Source organism: Neofelis nebulosa, chromosome 1, assembly GCF_028018385.1.
Source record: "Neofelis nebulosa isolate mNeoNeb1 chromosome 1, mNeoNeb1.pri, whole genome shotgun sequence".
Lineage (NCBI taxonomy): Eukaryota > Metazoa > Chordata > Mammalia > Carnivora > Felidae > Neofelis > Neofelis nebulosa.
The window spans coordinates 13,956,240-13,978,771 of NC_080782.1; the positions used below are offsets into that span (position 1 = coordinate 13,956,240).

Consider the following 22,532-nt stretch of genomic DNA (forward strand, 5'->3'; position numbering starts at 1 on the left):
AAGCCACTTATATGAAGACAAAATTTATAATGATCAAATTTCTGAATGGTATAAATCTGTTAAGAAATCCATGCTCCAGGGTGGTGCCGTTCACTATGGTAGTCACTAGCCACATGTGGCTGTTGAACACTTAAAATGTGGTTAGTCCAAATTAGGATGAGTTATAAACGTAAAAATATATACTGGATTTCAAAGTCCTAGGATGAAAAAAGAACGTAACTTGTGTCATAAATTGTCTCGGAAATAATTGGCATACTGATTACATGTTGAAATGGTAGCATTTTTGGATACATTGGGGTAAACAAAATACATTTCTAAAATTAATTTCACTTGCTTCTTTTTACCTTATTAATGTGGCTACAAAAAAATTTAAATTACATGTGTCTCACATTCTATTTTTTAAAAATTTTTATTAAGTTTTTAATTTTAAGCCCAGTATAGTTAACAAATGTGCTTCGTTAGTTTCAGGCATACAATATAGTGATTCAACAATTCTATACATTACTTAGGGCTCATCGTAAGTGTACTCCTTTTTTTCTTTAATTTTTTAATGTTTCTTTTTGAGAGAGAGAGAGAGAGAGCAGGGGAAGGGCAAAGAAAGAAGGAGACACAGAATCCGAAGCAGGCTCCAGGCTGTGAGCTGTCAACACAGAGCCCAACGCAGGTCTCACAGACCGTGAGATCATGACCTGAGCCGAAGTCAGAAGCTTAACCAACTGAGCCACCCAGGCGCCCCCATCGTAAGTGTACTCTTAATCCCCATCAGCTATTTCAGCCATCCCCACCAACCCACCCCCTCTCTGGCAACCATCGGTTTGTTCTCTAAAGTTAAGAGAACTGTTAACTTGTTTTGTTTGTTTCTTGGTTTGCCGCACATTCTATTTTTATTGGACAGCGCTGTTCTATTCTCTTCGTATTCCTTTCCTCCTTCAAATATTAGATGGACACTAGCCTGGCCGGATTTGGAATCAGACCAGCCTGGATTCAAAACCAGATTCTTCTTAGCTGTGTGTAAAGCTATTAACATCTCTCAGCTTCAATTCTCTTAACTGTAACATTTTTGAAAGTGATAAATATTTTATTTCTTTATCAAAACGTTATGAGACTTCAACAACAGAAGTGACCTAAAAAACCCAGCTGAATGTAGGCATATGGAAAGAGCTACGTAGATGTTATTTCTCTTCTCTCCTTTCCTCATTTACATTCTGGTAAGTGATAGGTAATTAACTGAGCCAGATGATTTACAGTTCTTATTGCCATCAAGTACCACCTCCTGTGACTTACAGCGTATTTATTTGAATAAGAGACTTTAAGGTATTATACCTAATAAAATGTTTCAATGTTTGAATTGTTCCGGTAGGCAAGTTTTCATAAATAATATGAATAACCACTTTCATCTTTTCTGTGACTTCAGCATTTAACTTTGCTCATTTGCAGTTCGATACATGCCACGTTTTAAAACAATTTTGGGCTGTTTGAACTTTACTCAACACTAGGGAGATGTTGGGATTGTTTGCGTGTGGTTCAGGATGTCATTCGAACTATCCAGAACTCATTCAATACGGAAAACGAAGTGAGAACTTCTCAAGGGAACGTGTTCTCTCTCCAGAGGTCAATGGAATTTCCTGTTTCTGTTTGGACTCAAAATATCCCATGAAGTTCTACTTTCTCTGAACACTTTGGATCCTGGCTTGGCTCGGGAAGGCACAGTTTAATTTAATTTTTTTTTTTTCAACGTTTTTTATTTATTTTTGGGACAGAGAGAGACAGAGCATGAACGGGGGAGGGGCAGAGAGAGAGGGAGACACAGAATCGGAAACAGGCTCCAGGCTCTGAGCCATCGGCCCAGAGCCTGACGCGGGGCTCGAACTCACGGACCGCGAGATCGTGACCTGGCTGAAGTCGGACGCTTAACCGACTGCGCCACCCAGGCGCCCCAGCACAGTTTAATTTAAATGAAAAACACACACACACATATGACAGAATCACCACCTCCTCCAGTTCTGTGGCCCGTCTGGTGGGTCAGAAGTTGACTTGTCCCATCAACAGTGACCAAGGATGGTACTCTCTTCACTTTGCCGGGGAGAGTTCCTTCTTCTCCAGAATCGGCAACTACCCACCATTTTGTTTTTCTACCTTTTTGCAGTTTTGGAAGGAGATGGAGTGTCAAATATAGAGGGAAATGGTTAGAAAGGAATTGGTAATTACCTTTACTTCATCAAAGGAAAAATTTGCCTTTACGCACTAAAGTTTCACGTAGTTAAATAAAACCTCTTGTTATACGGAAGGTTGGAGGCCGTTCTTTCCCTTGCTCTAGGTGTAGGTAAGGGCAAATAGAATTATACTACCATTGTCTCAATAATTTCTTTCTTTTCTGTGTTTTTCCTCGCTAGGTGATCTGTGTCTAGATCCTTCCTATTTGGTGTGCAGTTAAACATATAAAAAAGCTGCCTCTCTACTTTTTGGAGAAATGTAGACAGCTCCTTCTTGGGTTATAGACCAGGCACCCTCTGCAGACTCTCGGACCATCTTGGTCCCATTTGCTCGATTAGGGACTAAACATCTTTCAACCATGTGTTGAACTTGGCACTCTGAGAGTCCTGCTAAAAGTTGCAATTCCTTTGACATCCTGCTGCACCCTCTGAGAGAAGTTTCTAAAGACCTCCAGCTGTCACTAAAAATGACGAAGGGCCATTTACGGACAGAATTGCCTTGATTGTCCCTGCCTATGTCAACAACAGAGAGAAAAGCACCTATTGCCATTTCCAGGGCAGTAGAATATTGGAAATAGTTAGGTTCTTTTCCTCAAGGACAGGAGAAGCCATGGCCATATACTGACTGAATTCCTCTACTGACACCATTCTTCTGTTGCTTGGGATTGACGCAGACATTATTTGATTCCTCAAAAGGTCAAGTCCAAACGCAAAGCAGTGTTGATTTACCAAGATCAGTTGAGGGACTGCCTTGTAGCTTCTAGTCTATTAAGTCTTTCTCAGACTATAGATGCTGGAGAGGATGTGGAGAGACGGGAACCCTCTTGCACTGTTGGTGGGAATGCAAATTGGTGCAGCCGCTCTGGAAAGCAGTGTGGAGGATCCTCAGAAAATTAAAAATAGACCTACCCTATGACCCAGCAATAGCACTGCTAGGAATTTATCCAAGGGATACAGGAGTACTGATGCATAGGGGCACTTGTACCCCAATGTTTATAGCAGCACTCTCAACAATAGCCAGATTATGGAAAGAGCCTAAATGTCCATCAACTGACGAATGGATAAAGAAATTGTGGTTTATATACACAATGGAATACTACGTGGCAATGAGAAAAAATGAAATATGGCCTTTTGTAGCAACGTGGATGGAACTGGAGAGTGTGATGCTAAGTGAAATAAGCCATACAGAGAAAGACAGATACCGTATGTTTTCACTCTTATGTGGATCCTGAGAAACTTAACAGAAACCCATGGGGGAGGGGAAGGAAAAAAAAAAAAAGAGGTTAGAGTGGGAGAGAGCCAAAGCATAAGAGACTCTTAAAAACTGAGAACAAACTGAGGGTTGATGGGGGGGTGGGCGGGAGGGGAGGGTGGGTGACGGGTATTGAGGAGGGCACCTTTTGGGATGAGCACTGGGTGTTGTATGGAAACCAATTTGACGGTAAATTTCATATATTAAAAAAAAAATAAATAAATAAATAAATAAATTAAAAAAAAAAAAGTCTTTCTGGACTTCCTATTTCTCACATTTACAAAAATGTATCAGTTTGCTCCAACCTCTTTGAGCCTAAGTCATGCTGTTCCCTGAAGCAGGAAAGAGGTCACTGAGAAGAAGCCAAAGAATTTCATGTGTTTCTTCTTCCTCCAGCTCACTGAGCATTCTTGATGACTCCTCATCTTCAGAAAAACAATACAGATGACCAGATATGGGTCGTTCTGAATGGAATTAATTGCTGCCCAGAGACAGTAGCCAGGCACACCTACTTTATTCTCAAATTGAAGTTGTTTAGAGAATTTAGGGAATAATTGATAATCCACCTCCTTAACAGAGCAATTCTTAATTTTTTCCTATTTCTCAGTTTTTTAAGTACTGTTTAATTTTAGTTCCAGCATAGCAACATTTGTTTGAAGTATGAAAAACTTGTTTTCCTTGCATTTTTTTCTCGGGTTTTGTCCAAAATAATTCAGAGAAAATAGTGCTGTCTTTACATGTGATAACTCCCATGTCATTTAACCAAATGGCTAACCATTAAGCATGAAAGCTGAATATACAAAGTAAAAATACATCGATATATCAAGAAAACGTGAAAACAAACAAAAACATTGTTCTGGGGGATTTCAATATATCTCTTTCAGAGGTTAATAGACCAAGCAGATCAAAAAAAATATGGAGGAATAGAGTTTGAAAAAACTTATGAACACCCTCAACATAATAGAGTTATGTATAGGACTTTATATCCTACCGAAAATGTATGTTCTTTTATGGCTCTGGGCACTTAACAGCATCCAATCATGTAACTGACCACAAAGAGAACTGAAATCAATTCCCAAAAAGGTAAGTTTCGGAGGCCATGTTCTCGGCTTCTAATCCAATCAGACTGGAAATCGCCAATGTTCATATAAGGACACCGAATGAAAGAAAGCTTTGCCTCACTTGGTAGACCCTGTTTAATGTCTGATTTTATCGGCAGAAGCGATAAGTAGTATAGAAGTCCTACATTATTTGAGAACTTGTGAATACCGCTACAGCCGATGGTGCTGGGTAATTGGGAGACGAGAATTTTATTGGGGGAGTCCCGATCCTTGAGACAACCTGAGTCAGCCTTTAATCCTTTGAAATATTCGCACAGGTTCAGAAAATGTTGGTAAGGAATGAACTCTTGGCTGCAAACAGCTGACAAGCAGGAGTGAACTTTAAATGTTATTTCTTTTTCTTTCCGCGCACCGAGGAAACGAGGACCACGGTAACAATGAAGCTTTTTCTAAGGGCCATGATAAGATCTTTCTTCTGAGTCTGGAGCAGGACTCTGAATCAGCAGAAAGAGGAAACCAAGCCTTCCTTCCCGGATCTTCCTGGCCTCCGCGGAACGCCAAGCCACTTTGTGCAAAATTTTCTGAGGTTAATAGAGCTGTCGGCTCAACATCCATTTTACGTCGAATTCCCCTTGGCGTTAGACCAAACAAAGGGCTGTGTTCCCTTTTCAACGTGTAGTTCCTCAAAAGGAATTCTTTTCTGTTTCTTGCAAGTAAGGCAGCTTAAGTTATGTCAATCAGCCTGTCTGTCAATATCACGATTATTTGCGTTGAATTAAAAAATATATATCATGAGGTAACTGTGCGGGTTGGCTTGGGATGAGGCAGGGGTTGTTTCTGGTGAAAGAAATCTTTTAACTTTGGATAAAGAACTCCCTGGGTATATGTCTCTGCCTGTGACAAAAAGAAAATTTTATTTGGTCCATTCGGTGACACTCAGAAGCCGTGGGATGGGTCCAGTTGGTCGGAAGACAGCCTCTCTCTTTGATTCTGAGGTGCAACCAAGTCTTCCGAACTCTTTCCATTGTTCAAATCCCCGTGTGTAATACGGGGTCAATTAAGAACAGGAACGTGAGTCGCCTGTGGCTGAACGTGAGTCATCTTCTTGTAAAGCCCCATGCTTCTAGAAGATGCCACATTGCAAAATACTTCTTACTAACCTGCTCTGGACCAGCCCGGAGGAATTTCAGTTTCATTCGGAAGTGAAATGGTTACCTCAGAAGAGTGAACAAGACAAAACCGAGCACGACCGGAAATCCACAGGCCTGCACGCTCTTGTTCTCCTCTCGCAGACTCGAACACACGGAACTCTGTTGCAACAGTGATCTTGATAGAACCAGCCCGTTTCATTAAAGCAAGAAGCTGAATTTAATAATCACTGCCTCACGAGGCTGTCGGATATTTTCAACAGGCTCCTCCTTTTTTTCTTTCTTTGCTCACCTTCCTCTTTCTGACAGCTCTCCCACATGGGGTGTTCTTCTCTTTGGAGAAGAGAAGAACCTCTTTGGAGGTGTTTTTGTGTTGTTTTGTTTTTTCTGGGAGCGGGGGCAGGAGGAGACGGGATGGTGTCCCTGAGTGCCTGGGTCCCCGAGCTTGTCTCGTGGAGTCTACTCCTCCTCCGGCACCGGCCAGGCCAGGCCTGGCGTTCCCATGAACAAAACCCCTAGGAGGCAGCATCAGAGCAAAGCACAGTCACGATTCTGCCGCCATTTTCCCGGGCGGCGTGAAGTTACCCAAGCTTTGTTCAACTTCCTTTCCCACAAAGGGGAGCAAGGTGTATTTGTGTGCTTGTTGGGCAGAAATCTGGTTGGGAAATTGGAAAGCCGGCTGCTAGGAAAGGAAAATCGCCTGCCAGCCAGCGAGGTATGTTCCCCCCTCAGCGTTTGCTTAGGATTTAAAAGGAATGCTGATGTTTATTGTCCAATGTGTAGTGAGTAAGCAAGAAGAGACACATGTATATACATGAACGGTGTTGCACTTCTTGAAAGGAAGTTATTCTTATAGTTAAAAGAGCAGAAATGCCGGTATTCAGCACACGTTAACTGTTCGAATATGTGATTTCATGGTTTGGAACATCTAACGAAATGTAGAGCGAGTAGTGTTCTAGTAAAAGAAAGGAAATGAGAGAGTAAGAGCATGTATTCTTATATTTTTTTAATGTTTTTATTTGTTTTTGAGAGAGAGAGAGAGAGAGAGAGAGGCAGAGCATGAGAAGGGGAGGGGCCGAGAGAGCGAGGGAGACACAGAATCGGAAGCAGGCTCCAGGCTCTGAGCTGTCAAGAGCCCGACGCGGGGCTCGAACCCATGGACCCCGAGATCATGACCTGAGCCTAAGTCGGACGCTCAACCGACTGAGCCACCCAGGTGCCCCTAAGAGCACGTATTCTGATGTGAGTTGATGTTATTAATGTTTCTGTTTCATGGCACTGTACGATTTATAATAAACCTACGGGTATGTGAAAAATTCGGGCCAGATACACAGCACATTGGCTGCTCACAGATGCGGCGTGCGACGTCTCAGAACCCTGAGGTTGGCAGAATTCAGTAAGCATACAAGTGTGGGTTCTTTTTTTGCCCATCAGAAGACCAAACACTTAGAATCGATTAACAAAGCGTATGCGTGAAGTCCTTGGACGATTGTACTCAGCAGGATAAGTTTAGATACATCCCTGATGAGAGCAATGCTGTTAACTCATCCAAACTCATGTTTTGTTTTAGGGCCAATGTCACAAGATCTATGGGCTCCTCCCAAGCCACTGGGGGCATCCATTTACCCCACTTGGAAGGGGGTTCCTCAAATTGTTGTATCCGCTGTCGTGAAAGCCTTATGATTCATATAGTGTGAGGACCACGGGGCAGCTTGGCTGGGCCTAGAGGTGACAGCTGACAGTCTTGGGAGGTGACTGCGCAGCACGGTGGGAAGAGTCCCTTTGAGCCCACAGTGCCAGCAAAAGAAACTCTCTCCCGCTACCCACAGGAACATATCCAGAGAAAAGCTGCCATTTGAGACACACTGAGCTAAACCAACGCGACCGTTTCCTTTCCTATTTGTTACCCGTCCAAGCAACCCGTGCAAGACGCGGTTTTTGTCGGTCTTTTTTCTGGGGTTTCACATCATACTGATCCGCTCAGCTTGCACGGACTTTATGTTGCACTTAGACATTACCTCTCGTTTGTCTAAGGTTTTTAAAAAAAAGGCTTTTTATTTTTTTTAAGTTTATTTGAGAGAGAGCGAGAGAGAGAGAGAGAGCACACACATGAGCGAGGGAAGGGCAGCGAGCGAGAGAGAATCTGAAGCAAGCTCCTTGCCATCAGTGCAGAGCCTGACCTGGGACTTGATCTCACAAATCCTGACCTGAGCCGAAATCGAGGGTCGGACCCTTAACTGAGTCACCCAGGCGCCCCCAAACCTGTTGGTTTCTAAAGCGTGTTGATGTCCCAGCCTCCCTCCCTCTTTGCGGCTAGCAGCTCTCACCCCGGACGTCGTCGCAGTGAAGAAACAGAGGGACCATGAAACAGTCCGGTGCCCCAGCACCTCCGATTTCACCGACGAGGGAAGGCGGGCAGAGCAAAACCGGCGTCCGCGGGGGGTGGTGTTTTCATCCGTGGTTTTCAAATCTCCTTGATTTTTTCGCGTAGATCTTTTTCGGGATTTTCATTTATCTGTCTTTCTGGGATTCCTCATACTTGCCACCATCCCGTGCATCTCATGATTTCATGTTTTTTAAATCTCTCTTCTTTCCTGTTTGTTTGTTGTTTGTTGGTTTCTCCCCCCTGGGGACAGTTCCCGAATCTAATTTACTAATTCAGTCTTCAGTGGCTTCCACTGTACTTTGCGGTCCATCATTTCCCTTCCTCATGCAAGCATGCTACGTTTCCTAATATTTCTTTTCCCCCCAACATTTGTGATGGAAAGGTCCAAACATGCAATAAATAAATAAATAAATAAATAAAAGAATTTTAGGGTGAACACATGTATACTCCACACCTAGCTTCTACGGTTAACATCTTTCTATCCCTGCCTTCTCACACGTCTAGCCCCGTAGTTATTTATCTCGTGCCACATTTCAGAGTAAATGACACACATCAGTATACTCCCTCTGAACACTGCAGCATCGTGTCAGTATAGTTAACAAGCTCTTGGAGTAAGTCCTAAATGCAGCCAGGCTTGAGAAGCGTGGACCTGAGCAAACCCTGTCCGTCCTAGCTCACAGCTGCCATACTCAAAGGGCTTAAGAAACTTCTTTATCTACTTGCTGCTTAGGAGTTCTCTTTAAAAACCTTTTTTAAGGGGCGCCTGGTTGGCTCAGCCAGTTGAACATCCAACTTTTGATTTCAGCTCAGGTCATGATCTCACGGTTCGTGGGATCGAGCCCTGCCTCTGACTCCGCGCTGTCCTCACAGAGCCTGCTTGAGATTCTCTCTCTCGCTCTCTCTCTGCCCCTCCTCTGCTCGTGCACACACTCTCTCTCTCTCTCTCTCTCTCAAAATGAATAAACTTTACACAAATAAACAAACAAACAAGTATGAGAGTCAACAATTATCACAGTGAAGCAAATGTCACATTCTTCATGACAGCTTGGGCTTTCTCTATGTTCTAAAAGATTGGATTTGTTGGTAGGTAATTTCTCAATTACAACGACAGCAGAAAAACAAATTTTTTTTAAAAAACGAGTGCACTATTTCCCGGCCAAACTCTTGTCCTGTTGGAAGTCAGTGGAATTGAACTTCGTGTGTTTATAGCTGAATGAATACTTTTTTGGGCCTCAAGTAAAAAACTTCATGCGTGAAAATGAAAGCATGTTAGTTATTTAAAATTAAGTTTACTGTTTTTGTTAAAGTGATCGATGTGTACGATAAAAATTCAAGCCATTAGAAAGTCTAAAGATGAAAGTAAAAAAAAAAAAACCTCTCAAAACTCTAAAAGCTACCATCTGGAATAAAATCATATCAACATTTCAAATACCTCTATGCCATACAAGATTTGTTTACAAAATGGGGATCATATGCTCAATGCTCAATGTGAAAAACAATTTAATTTTTGAATTTAACAGAAAAAATACTGAATTTGGGGGGTGCCTGGGTGACTCGGTTTAGCATCCAATTCTTGATTTTGGCTCGGGTCATGAGCTCATGGTCACGGGATCAAGCCCTGTGTCCAGTTCCATGCCAAATGTGGAGTCTGCTTGGGATTCCTCTCTCTCTCTCTCAAAATAATAATAATAATAATAATAATATAAAATTAAAAAAATACTGATTTTAACTGAATTACCAAACTTTGGAAATTAGTGCTTTAAGAACTTTGTAAAGAAGATTAAAAAATAAGCTTATAGGTGATTAAACTTTATTGTAACCCATATGATTTTATTTATTTTCCCTCCTGCTGCGAACAATGAGGAAATTAGTAAATGTACACTTCCTCTCTTCTTTTTCTTCTCTTAACCCTCCCAGGTAAAAAAAAAAAAAAATTAAATATTTTTAAATGTTTTATTTATTTTTGAGAGAGAGACAGAGCATGAGGGGAGGGGCAGAGAGAGAGGGAGACAGAATCCGAAGCAGGCTCCAGACTCTGAGCCATCAGCACAGAGCCTGACACGGGGCTCGAATCCATGAACCGCGAGATCATGACCTGAGGTGAAGTTGGACACTGAACCGACTGAGCCACCCTGGTGCCCCTCAAGCCTCCATTTTTGTTGGTTATGTATTTTTATACATTGACAGGATTCATAGCATTTATATTCTGTTTTGTTGGTTAGGCACCCAACTCGGTTTTGGCTCAGGTCATAGTCTTAGGGTTCATGAGTTCAAGCCCCACGTTAGTCTCCGTGCTGATGGTGCAGAGCCTGCTTGGGATTCTCTCTCTCTCTTCGTCTCTCTCTGCCCCTCCCCTGCTCACTCTCTCTCTCTTACTGTCTCAAAATAAATAAATAAACTTAAAAATTTTTTAAGTGAAATATAATCCCATTGTTGCTTCAATTTAGCCTATACTGTTACCTTTTGCTAATGATGATGATGATGATAAATAGTATTTATTTAGTGATTATGAAGTGCCAAACATTATGATAAACACTTTTCTTGTAGTATCTCATTTAATTCGTGTAACAGTTTTCTGAGGTTGACACTCTCCCATACAGATGAGAAAACTGAGTCACAGAGAGGTTAAATAACTTGACCAAGGTCACACAGTGAGTAGCTGTCTGACTCTTAGATTCAGTTGGAGTGCAATACTGGTTGTACTGGGATATTTGAGTGGTCTTTGTTGAAAATGTCACGCGGATGCTGTATTTCCCAGGTTCTCGCATGTCTGAAGATGTACGTCGCTTTTATACTTCAGGGACAGTTTGGCTGGATATGAAATTCGAGAATCACACTCTCCCGTGTGACTTTGTAAATATCATCCACTGGCTTCTGGTATTGACCATTGGGAAGAAGTCTGAGGTTAAAGTGATTTTTTTTTTTTTCCTCTTGGAAAGAACTTGTTTTTCCAGCCTAAATGTCTGAGGAATTCTTTCTTTGTTCTTGAGGCTCCATAAATTTTCCACGATAAGACAGAATATAAATAGGTCTGTATAAATTTATACAGAAAATGTGTGCCCTCTTCGTCTGCAGGGCTGAGGTTTTATTTCAGAAGTAATATTGCTTTCTGTTCCGCTTGTGTATCTTTTCAAGGACATCAGTTATGCATATATTGGGAATCTTTTTCTCACTTTCTATATTTACCATGTTCTTTCTAGTTATTTTCACCATTGTTCTTTCCTTTTTTATTCTGTTTAATTTCTTCAAACTTTTTCTCCAAGTCTGTGATGGTCTTAAATTTTGTTTATCCTATTCTTTGTTGTCTCTGTTGTGGCTTTGAGCTCTGTAATGATTCTATTCCTCTATTCCCTTCCCACACATTGCCAACTGGCTTTTCCCCCTGTCTACTCTCAACGTCTTTACTTTCCCTTTTTGTAAATTTTGAAAGATCTCTTTTCAAAGAAGTCGCTTAATCTTGAGTTCCTTTGAGACTCTGGGGAATAATTTGCAAATATTTTCCCTGGTTTTCCAGAGTGATCCTTCTTCTGATGTATGTTCTTTATGTGCTTTTCTACCTAGGTTCCTTTTTTTTCTCTCTTTTCATTATCAACACATAAATCCTATGTTAAGAGCATTTACGTGTATGACTCATGTTTATTTTTTTATTTTTTATTTTTTTTCAATATATGAAATTTCTTGTCAAATTGGTTTCCATACAACACCCAATGCTCTTCCCAAAAGGTGCCCTCCTCAGTACCCATCACCCACCCTCCCCTCCCTCCCACCCCCCATCAACTGTCAGCTTGTTCTCAGTTTTTAAGAGTCTCTTATGCTTTGGCTCTCTCCCACTCTAACCTCTTTTTTTTTTTTTTTTCCCTTCCCCTCCCCCATGGGTTTCTGTTAAGTTTCTCAGGATCCACATAAGAGTGAACACATATGGTATCTGTCTTTCTCTGTATGGCTTATTTCACTTAGCATCACACCCTCCAGTTCCGTCTACGTTACTACAAAGGGCCATATTTCATTCTTTCTCATTGCCATGTAGTACTCCATCGTGTATGTAAACCACAATTTCTTTATCCATTCGTCAGTTGATGGACATTTAGACTCTTTGCATAATTTGGCTATTGTTGAGAGTGCTGCTGTAAACATTGGGGTACAAGTGCCCCTATGCATCAGTACTCCTGTATCCCTTGGGTAAATTCCTAGCAGTGCTATTGCTGGGTCATAGGGTATGACTCATGTTTAAATGGAGCCCATTCTATCTGCATTTGCTACAGGACAATGTGGAGTGATAGGGTTGAGAGGAGATGCCGGGAAGGGCGCGACAGAGTGAGCTGGGCAATCCCCAGAATGAATTAAGAAGTATCATTTGAACAGCTGCTCGTCTATCACTGACTTTTGCAGAGAGGGTGTTTCACTGCAGACTCTGATATTGAGAAGGTAGAGGTGGTTCATGGTGTAACCCAAGTCTCAGTCTTTCTGTGTGTTATGGGTTGAGTTGTGTGCCCTCCTCCTTCCCCTCCCCAACATTAATAAAGTCCTAACTCCCAGTACCTCAGAATATGACCTAGTTGGAGGAAGGGACATTGCAGATGTAATTAGTTAAAAGGAGGTCATACTGGAGTAGAGTGGGCCCCTTATCCATATGAATGGTGTCCTTGTAAAAGAACCCACGTGAAGAAACGGACACACACACAGGAAGAATGGCAAGTGAGCATGAAGGCAGAGAGTGGATGATGCCATCTACAAGCCCAGGAGGGAGACCTGGGATAGATGGTTCCCTCACATCTCTCAGACGGAGCCAAACCTGCCGACATCTTGATCTCAGACTTCCAGCCTCCAGACCTGGGAGGCAAGAGCTTTTTGTTGATAAGCTGCCCCGTGTGTGGTACTTTGTTCCAGCAATCCTAGCAAGCGAGCACATACTCCCTGCATTTTGATTTGGTGACTAACCCTTCCTTTCTGTAACATCTGGTAGTTTCCCTGGACTGGGGTGCTAGACTTTAGATACTGAGCTTGATGTGTTTGCAGAATCCGGGTCTCTGTCAGTCCTCCTTAGTTCTGCAGCCAGAACTCTCTCTCTGTGTCCTCCCAAATGTCCCTGCGTTGGGTCACGAGTCAGGCTACTCTTTCGGGATTATGGTTCTTCCTTTGAGAGAAACTTCTGAAGAAATTATGTCAACTCTTACATACTCTCTAATTTTACTACATTTTATTTTATTTGTTTGACTGATGTTCTTTATAATTTTAATGTGAGGCAGAGACTTGCTTCACCTAATTTAAAATGGAGTTTCCTTACCTTTGGGGTCTTTTTGTTGTCTGATGGATTTCAGTGACTGTGGTGGACTGAACATAACTTTCTTCTACCATCTATAAGTAAGTACTTAAAAAAGCCTTATGGTGACAAACATTTCCATTTTGATTTTTCAGATAAATAAGCTCAGTCAAGGAATTTATTGAACAGCAAGGGGATTTATGATGAAAATGAGAGCTGGTGCCCTAAGATTCTCTGTCATGCTGGTAGTTTGGTGCAAGTCGATTGAAAGTGTGTGTAAACACCTCTGTCAAGCACTGGGCTGAGTGTGGGACATCTCTGTGTCTTCCCTCAGAGAAATGATAATAGTCCTTCGGTGGGGCGTGAAGGTAGAAAAAAAAAAAAAAGAATTATAACCCAATGTGGTAAGTGCAGTCTCAGAGATATGGATAGACAGGTTCTTTGGGGTCTAGACTCCAGATTCTAGAGGAGTAACTCTACCCTGATTAACAGGCACTGAATTAGAGGCTACATTTCTTACTTTCAGAGCTGATTTTGACTGGGATAGATATGGATCACTTCTAGTGCGGACGAGAGGGAGGTTCCAGAGGTAATCTCAAATTAAGTTTATGCCAGGGGTTGACAAGCTGTTTGTAAAAGGGTCAGATAATATTTTAGACTTTGTGGGCCATACTTGGTCTTTGTCCCATATTCTGCCTCCCCCTTTTTAAACACAACCCCTTAAAAATGTGAAAATCGTTCATAGCTCTTGGGTCATATAAAAATAGGAGCGGACTAGAGTTGGCCAACCCTTGTTCTATTCCAGAGTGCATCTTAAATTCATTCCATACTTATCTCTAAGTCTTGGGAATGGCTCCAAACCAATAGAACAAGATCTCAGATAGGAATGCTGTTGAGAGTTAACCAAGCCTTAGAGTGGAGTAGACTGTGTTATCGTTGTCGTTGGCTGCCCTTTGTGGGAGGGATGTGTGTGCCCACTCCTGCCACGTGGCTTGCAGTGTTGCGCCCTATAGGTGGATTTCCTTCAGCAAACATTGGGCAGGCTGGGCTCTATAAAAACATGAGTGGAAAGGTGGTGTGCCTCTTCCTGGTAGAAGCTGAAGAGTCATCATGTGGTCACACCGATATGTGTTTCTGCCACTGGTCGGATCCACCATTGGATTCTTGTTCTTCCTTGAGATCAACATGATCCAGATGGGCTTGGTCCCAGGATGAAAAGACAACAGAGCAGAGTCACAACCAACTCTCAGTTGATCTGTAACATAAGTGAGAATTAAGTCTTTGTTCTTAGAAGCCCGTGAGCTTATTTGTTTATTTGTTTGTTTGTGTATTACAGTTATATTATGTAAGGAGGCTGCCTAGCACACAAAGAAACTTGTGTCCCCCAGTTTGGTCCACCCTTCTGAGCTGAGCAGGCATGGAACAAAAGAGTGGAGTATGTTTTAATGCATGAGTAAACTTTAAAAAAAATAATTATCACATTTCTTATTTTATAAAATTAGCTCATTTTAGAGAGGGGCAAGACTTGCTACAGATTGTTCAGAGTTCTAAGCAAGGAAATTTAGAAAAGCAGAAGCAGGAGGCATGTACATCAAGCCAATGCTGCCCCAACAGCTGATTGTCTGGGAAACCCAGAGAACACTGAACCCAAAAAACAGTCAAGGTAAGCATGAATTGTGTTTATGAATAATGCATAGCTAAAAAGTGAAATAACAACACTGCAACTATTTCTAAATAATGGTCTATAAATAATAAGCAAAGTTTTAATCACTAGGCCAAGTAATAAAACCTGTCCACGGCTCTGAGCCTTTTTGAGTTTCGGAGCATTAGTTGCTTACAAAGTGCCGTTATCTTCAAATGCTAAGATCTGCGTCTGTAAATTCCACTGCCAATTCAGGATCTTCTCCTTGCCAGTTGATGAACATACAGGATTAACTTTTAGTGTCAGAGATTCCTTTGCAGGCTGCTCTCATGTAGGTTGAACTTATTTATTAATAATAATAAATGACATGTCCTGAACAGTTTACATGTGCCAGATATGACGCTAAATGCTTCGGATGACTTCCTCATCGCTCTCAACCCTGGAGCAACTTTGTGAAGCAGGTACTATTATTATCTCTGAGAAACGAACAAGCAGAAGCTCAGAGACGGGCGATAAATTGACGCGGGTTACACAGTGAATGGACGGTGGGACTGGAATTTCGATTCAGGGTTGACCCTACAGCTCCCTCTCTGGTCTGGAGGATACCTTACATCTGTCTATTTTCTCTGCCACTGGCAAGCCACGGGACCTTGTAAAAGTCCAATAAGATCACATCTTTGAGATCCCTTTGAAAACTGTCATGCACTGTGCAGATGTAAGGTTTCAAGGCTAACACTTTTTGTAACCCCCAATCGTCCAGGAGACACAGCAAACAACCAGTCTGGAGGATTCAGGTGTGAGACTCTCCAGATGTGCATTGTGAGGTCTCTCCTTGGTATGATTAAATGATGAGAAGACCTGTGCATCAGAAAAGTGCAGGAGCTGGGGACTAAGTCCCAATGGGACTTACAAGGGAGAACTTCTCTCTTGCCCTCGCATCTCCTCCTGGAGTGAATTCATTAGCACAACATCTCATATTTTCTAGGGTAAGCATAATATGTGGCCTGAAAACCGACCTCCTGAGACCAGTTCCTTGGACTCCCTATACCTGAATTTTTGGATCAAACGTTTAATGTTTCAGGCTAATGTTTTAAAAATGGAAATGAATCAGAAGACAGAGGGTGCCTCTGGGATCTCAAACTGGTTTTTGTCCTCTTTTCACAGAAGAACGAAGGTAAGCGATTTGCATTTAAATCACTCTGATGGAAACACCTAGAAGGACAGAGCTAAGATTTGAGAGCAGAGTGGAGAACCAAACGCTTCTGGCTCTTGGCAGGTGGTGGAACACCCATGAGCCCCTCTTGGAAGAGCCTGCAGCCGGCACCTGGGGACATGATTCACTAGTGGTCTCTTGAAGTGGCTGAGTCCTTGAGCTGGACTGACACATGGCTCTTTCACGGATTGGACATCAGCGACTTTTATAAGGCCAGGGACCATAACCAGGGTGTTTAGTTGTGAGAGAGGGCTAAGAGCAAGGAGGGGGAGGAGAGTGAAGGGGAAGGGAGAGGGGAGAGGCAAATGAATGAGGGAGAGTAGGAGCAGGAAGCTTAGAAAAGAATTAGGAAAATGAGGAATGTGTTGCCCCAACCATCAGGGAGAACAAAACGCAAAAACCAATCAAGGAAATGTAGTGTTGAATCTTTTAACTAAGATCCTTGGTCTTTCCATTTCCACCTTCAAAGTATGAAAACAGTTTGTGACTAATCACGTAAATAAAAAAGCCGACTGTCATGAAAAATCACTGGACCTCAATCAAAACAGTCCCCAAATGTCTCCATAACCGTTAATCATTTGAAACAGAACGATCCATGGGCGGTTGTTCATTTCTCTTGAAAGTAGCTATCACTAAATACGTAATGCCTCTTTATTTAAAGGATAAATCTTTAAACATATTAGGTCCTAGTCTATCTGTTAACACTCAGGGAGCCCATGCTCTTACTCGATTTAGAAGTTTAAAAAATTATAAATTTCTGGCGTTTCAGATGAAGTCTCATTGTGATTTAACACCAGCTTCGATACATCCCAAATTCTTGCATTTCCTTCGTTGAAAAAACTCAATATTATAGAGATACTATGGATGATGTGCTTCCTTTGAAAGCAAGGGCGTTTTAGTTCACCGTCTCTTCATCATTGTTTTTCCAAGGAAAGCCAGCGTGCTTTCAACACTGGGTATGTTTGAAATGCACATCATCCACGTAGTCGGAAAGGCGCTCTGCCCCAGCTTGTACAAGTTTGCCAAACTTGGGAGGAGACGCAAACATCCTACTCTAGGGCTCAGAAAAGGCCGAACTAGAGCTGTGGATTTCCCCCCATCAGCTTTACTTCTGTCAGGGTTTTGGCCCTTGAGGCTATCTCAAATGACAAGAGTTGGCTTCCAATATACAAATTACGGTCATTGCCGCTATAGAAATGCTCCGTATGTTTACTTTTACAACCCAAGCTTTTGAAAAGGGGCAGCAGACAGAAACTTGAGCTATTCTCTAGAATCGTGCAGTATACGGAGGGGAGGTTTATCCTATAGTCGTGGGAGGGAGAGGCTGAAAAATTGTCATAACTGCATAAATCCAACCAAAGGATGAGTCTGTGCTCCAGCTGGCGGTTAGGGATTAAGAGACACTGAGCATAGAAGCATGTGTCTCCGTCTGTATGTATCCCGTACACAAATGTAGGGGGAGACACTGAAGGGACAGATCTGTTCCGATCCCTGGCAGCTTGAATTAACAAAATAAAATGGATCTTTTGCAGTGTTCGTGCAGAGTCTAGAGAACTACATTTTGGGAATGATGTGGGGATTCCCGTATCCATCTGCTGGGGGTTTGGACTAGTTAACGCTGCTGGCCTAGAGATTTTATGAATTCCACCCAGGGCCTTCTTCTGTTGCCACAAGATCTGCGTTTTATAGGAAGTATGTTACTGACCTCCCCCCACGCCGACCCTTGTGCTTCCCCAAACCACAATAAGTTCTAGATAAATGTGGTTAATAAATCCGAGTTAATGTGGCAACCAATGAAGTAAAATCCAGGATCTTCTTGCCTTCTCCAGGAGAACATTCTTACCTGTCTGGAAACCGTCTATCTATTTCGGTCATTTAACCCCCCCCAAAAGTGAGTCTAATGAAGGATTTTTCAGGAAGGAGAGGAAGACCAGCTTAGCAAAAGGTATCACCTAGGTCCTATTAATCCAGCTCCCCAATTAGCATCTTCTGGAGTGGGATGCTTTGTGCAACCTCAATGGCCATGGGCCGTGATGTTGGTACAGAATCAGTGGGCTTTGCAAAGGTATGTGCTTATAATGTGGAAACAGTCTGTCACACGTAGCAAGAGTTCTGTGTGTGTGTGCGCGCGCACACGTCTGTCTGTCTGTCTTCTCTGTGTCCCTGTGTCTGGACCTCCACAGAATCGTATGTCAGGATATTTGGTGCACAGATGTGGGCTACAAGTGCTGTCTGATGTCGCCCCCGCCCCCACTGACGTTGAAGACCTTCTTTTATCACCGAAGCGGGCTCTCATGCATGATCGGCGGGTCAGCTGAGGGCCATAATAAGTCCTGGCCAGCCCTGCCCAGTAATCTTTAAACTCTGACTCCTCCTCGGCTGCTTTCCTGGCAAATTCCTTTGGCACATTGCTTGAAGGTGAGTAAATGGGCAGGAGCAGTGGAGGAGGTGTTTAGAAGTGGCCTTGACTCCTCTTTCAGTTGGAAACTGTATCTGAAACCTGAGCCAGGAGATGCTTGTCCTTACACTACTGTGGCTGGGAGAGTTACTGTTATAACCTAGAGGGCAAGGAAGACAGCAGAAAAAGAAAACCTGGATGTGAATGCCACGTAAATCACGGGGCAAGGGTCCAGAGTGTGCAGCTACATCTCACCATGTTTTTTGTCTGAGATGGTCATGGAGTTTGACTCTGAAAGTCATGCAGATGATCCAGAAAAAGAGCCAGGAAAAATGGCTAAAAGGCAACACCGTCCAGGGGAATGTTCTGTGATGATGGGAATGTTCTATATCTGTGCTGTTCCGTCAGTAGCAACTAGTCATATGGCTGCTGGGCACTTGGAATGTGGTAGTGTGGTTGAGAAGCAGAATTTCTTATTTTATCTACCTATCTATCTATCTATCTATCATCTATCTATCTATCTATCTACTGTATTTTATTTTAGAGAGAGAGAGCACACAAACAGGGGAGAGAGCCTGAGGGAGAGAGAGAATCTTAAGCAGTCTTCACGTTCAGTGTGAAGCCTGACACGGGGCTCTATCCCATGACCCTGGATCATGACCTAAAACGAAATTAAGACTTGGACACCCAACCAACTGAGCCAACTGGGCGCCCCCAGAGTTTCTAATTTTAATTGATACAAACGTAAAGAGCCACCTATGGCTAGTGGCCGCCATATTGGAACTGCACAGATCTAGGGCAGCCGTCTGCAGTGAGGGAAATGCATAGCTCCTCTGTCCCAGAGGGTAGCCACTAGCCTCATGTGACTATCGAGCACTTGAAATGAGACTATCGACTGAGGAATTGAGTTTTGAGGGTCATTTGCTTGTGATAAATTCAAATTTGCATTTGGAAAGCCGCATGTGGCTACTGGCTGCTGCACTGGGCAGCACAGGGTCAAGGCATCGGTTCAAGACGCAGCACACTCTCCTGCTCAGCGGGTTTGCTTTTCCCTTCCCTGAGATGATGCGTATTGCTCACTTCTCTCTTGGCTGAAGGAAAACGCCCCTGAAGGCACTTGTAATGCCCATCACCTTCCTTATTCTTCAGGCACCAACTTGTTTCGGGAGCCCGTAAAGAAGGTTTAAGGGCAAAACGTTTCTGGATAGGATATACTTGCTACCTGCGAATGTTCTCTCTGTGGACACATGGACCAAATCCAATTTCCTAAGCTACTTTCACACTGGGCGGGTCTCCCGTCTGCCCACGGGATTTATCTCTGAGAATGCAACGAAGCTTATTTTCTGAATTCAAGATTCTCCAGGCTCCTTCTTCCTCTCATTGTTTGTTTCAGCTGCAGTTTTATTCATCTGTTTTACCACTGCTGTCACCTCAAAGTCTAGAAATGTGATCATGGTCAAACAACTTGAAGGAGCTATCTGCTTGAGTTGGATTCCCCCGTGTCCGTGGCATTGATAAATATCCCTACAAACACCACTTGGAAGGACACACTGAATCATCCTGAAACCCCTCGTCGTTCCTGGTTTTACCTATTTACTATCTTACAGTTCTGGAAGACGGGAGTCTGACCGTGGGTCTTACTGAGCTAAATCAAGGTGTTGATGGGCGCTGTTCCTTCGGGTAACTCCAGGGAAGAGTCTGTTCCCTTTCCTTTTTCATCCTCCGAGAGGCGGATGTGCGGTCACCTCCTCCATCTTCAAAGATAGCAGTCGAACATCTTCAGATCTCTCTATTTGTGCTTCTCGCGTCCTATCTTTTTCTCTGACTCTGGCCCTTTGTCTCCCTCTTCACTTACAAAGACATTTGTGATTGCACTGAACCCATCCAGATAATCATCCGGGATAATCTCCTCATTTCCAAGTCAGTTTATGACCCCCTTTGTTTGATGTCCCTCATTTTGATTTCCCTTTGCCATGTAATATAACATATTCATAGACTCTCCGGGTTAGGATGTGGATATCTTCAACGTGGTAAAATTCTGACCGTCACATGCAGACCCAGGTAGCACTAACCCTCCCAGAGGGACCTGGTGTTTGTATAGTGAGTGCGACAGCGGTGCTAAGAAAGTCAGGGTTGCTTTGTCATACATTTACTTTATGTCCTTGAACACTGTCAGATTCCTCATTGCTATAGCGGAGGTAACGATGGCTAATTCACGCAGTTGTCGGGATGATCGAGTAACTTGCGTAACATTCCTCGTACGTGCCTTGGCATCTCCTGGGACTCAAGACAGCTCGCTTCCCCTTCTCTCCTGGGCTGCGTGGTTGCCGCGGTGCGTGGGGTCTTTCCGTAAAGATGTTGACGGGAACCGCACACCGTTTCTTCCTCTCCTCCCGAGAAGGCATTCCCCCCCACCCCTTTGTGTTTTCATCCCCTAGGGCAGCGTGCATCGTGTTGTACAATATTACAGATGTAGGGTTTTAAGCAAGACTCTGTGGAGTAACGTTTAGCAACCTATACAAACACATCGTCTAGCTTCATACTGTGGCTTTTGCAGACACTCAGCCTGGCTGTCCGTTCTGGGGCTGCTTGGATGCCGGGCATCAACCTCCCGATGCATTGCTGGTGCCAGAGGAGACGTGCCATTTGAGCAGAGCCACCCGTGGTCTAGACGGCGGTCGGGTGGCCCCGCCTCTGGGTGAGGGCCGCGGAGCTGAAGTTAGGAGGAGAGAATGCTTTGGTCCCTTTAGAGTCAACTTGGATACCAAATCCTTGACCTTGAGCTTAGGAATAAGAAGCAAAGAAATCCCTCAGCTCCTGGGACCACGGGCTGCCACCCATTGGTCACTCCCAGGGTGCGATCAACATTCTGTGTGCTTTGCATTTACTAACTCCTGAAATCCTCCCCCTGCTCCTCAGAAGCGGACGCTATTACTATGATTTCTATCAAGCAGAGAGAAGCTGACCAAGGACACAAGCCTAGTAGGGGATAGAGTCAGGTTGGAAGCCAGGTGGGGAGTCCAGAACCCAGTGAACAAGCACCTGGAAGGGCTGAAGGGAGTTAGTGTCTTCTCCCTTCTTTTTTTTTTTTTTTTTAACAATTTTTTAAAAATGTTTTTACTTATTTTTGAGACAGAGAGAGAGCATGAACGGGGAAGGAGCAGAGAGGGAGGGAGACACAGAATCGGAAGCAGGCTCCAGGCTCTGAGCCGTCAGCACGGAGCCCGACGTGGGGCTCGAATTCACGGACTGTGAGATCATGACTTGAGCTGAAGTCGGACGCTTAACCAACTGAGCCACCCAAGCGCCCCATGTCTTCTCCCTTCTTTATCTCCTCCCCGAGGCAGGGGAAGTTCTAGGAGAAGGAGGCGGTCTTTTATTTATTTATTTATTTATTTATTTATTTTTTTACTTTTTATTTTACAGAGAGAGAGAGCGCGCACGAGCACGGAGAGGGGCAGAGGGAGATAGAGAATCTCAATGAAGCTCCATGGTCAGTGTGGACCCAGGTGTGGGGCTCAATCCCATGACCCTGGGATCATGACCTGAGCTGAAATCAAGAGTCGGATGCCCCACCGACTGAGCCACCCAGGCGCCCCAGAATAAGGCAGTCTTGTTAATAGAAAGAGTAGAAGAAACGGGGAAGAGAATTGGTGTGTGTTACGTCTAGAATTTTCTAGCATGTTTGTGAATTAAGACCATAAAAATTCTATTAGTTTGATTTCTTTGAGATTTCTGTGTTCTCATTGTTATCATTCTTCCTGAGAAGGTTCTTTTTATTATTACTCAAAAGTTGAGGTGAGGGCAAATGTTTGTCTCCATCAGCATTCCTTCCTTTAACAATGGAACCCTGTCAACCTTTCCTCCAGTTCTCTCCTTATTTTTTTCCCTAGCAATTTAAATTCTGTATTGGCCACAGACCCTATGCCTTGTCAATGCCTTTTTTTTTTTAATGTTTA

The 22,532-nt window shown here is 43.3% G+C and overlaps 1 long non-coding RNA gene across 1 annotated transcript; it reads left to right on the forward strand.

Moving 5' to 3' along the window:
- The first annotated feature begins 116 nt into the window (after positions 1–116).
- LOC131504121 (uncharacterized) lies at positions 117–21,606 on the forward strand. The gene is made up of 3 exons (XR_009257797.1): positions 117–740; positions 15,948–16,136; positions 18,005–21,606. It is a non-coding gene; the product is annotated as an uncharacterized LOC131504121 (long non-coding RNA).
- The last annotated feature ends 926 nt before the right edge of the window (positions 21,607–22,532 follow it).